This window comes from Varanus komodoensis, unplaced genomic scaffold (assembly GCF_004798865.1).
Source record: "Varanus komodoensis strain SLA01 unplaced genomic scaffold, ASM479886v1 scaffold127, whole genome shotgun sequence".
Classification (NCBI taxonomy): Eukaryota; Metazoa; Chordata; class Lepidosauria; order Squamata; family Varanidae; genus Varanus; species Varanus komodoensis.
The window spans coordinates 13,166-14,283 of NW_025335366.1; positions in this window are offsets into that span (position 1 = coordinate 13,166).

Genomic DNA, 1,118 nt, shown 5'->3' on the forward strand with positions numbered 1-1,118 from the left:
GAGGATCATGGGATCTGAAGGGCACCAGGTTGCAGAAAGCTCAGTTCAAGCCAGAGAGTTTTAGCAGATTCACAACAAGTTTTCTCAGAATTAAACCTTAATACATTCACTGGGGCTTGCTTCCAGCCAGCACCCTAAACAACCAAGTCCAGGGAAGGCATGTCCGTTTATTTTCATTTATTGTAAATGTTTCTATCTTAGCATTATTAAATTGTATTCATATCTCACCTTTATTGCTCTTGCGAGGAACCAAGGTGGGTTACAGTATTCCCCTCTACTCCATTTTTATCCTCACCACAACAACCCTGTGAGGTAGGTTAGGCAGAGAGTGACTGGCCTGAGGTCACCCACTGAACTTCATGGCCAAGTGGAGAGTAGAACCGGGATCTCCCTCGCCCCCAGTCCAGCACTCTAGCCAACACACCAGCCCAGTTCTCTATCTTGCTGTTTGTTTCCACGAGACTCCAAGGGGCTGACAGCATGTATTGTGAAACAGCATCCAAATATAATGGAAAGCTGTCAGCATCACAACAGTGAAATGCTGGGTGGACCCTAATCAGTGCAAAATGTGCACACGCCGACCCAGAGCAGCAGGAGCATAAGAGCCAACAATCAAACGCAGTGGCCTCCTGGAACACCCAGAAAAGCCCACAAAGGTGAGGCTAGGCGGGTTTCCCTGGGGAGGCCTCCGAAGTCATTCTCTCTGGAGTTAAGCAGGCGGGGGCTTGCCCGTTGCTGGAACAGGGACTGTGTATGTGCTGCCCCGAGCTGAGCAGCTCAGACGATTGCTCTCCTGCCCTGAGCTGACACTCTTCAGAAGGCATCCGGCTGCAGGAGCCGTGTCCAGCTTGCCCGGGGGGTCACTGGAGTGAAATCCGAGCTTCTCCTCCTGCCTGGGTCAGGGTAATGCTCCCAAACGCCAGGGTCCCTTTTGCTGGGCAACACACACGATGGCTTTAAGTGCTGCTGAGAAGGACATATTTTGCACTGAGGCACCTGTCGGGGTCGCGGAGTGGAGTTTTCAGGATGAACTAGAAAGGCTAGTAGGCAGTATTTGCGAGAGGGCCTTCAGGCACGGTGGCACATCCTGGGCGGAGGGTCTTCGTGAAAGTGTTGCC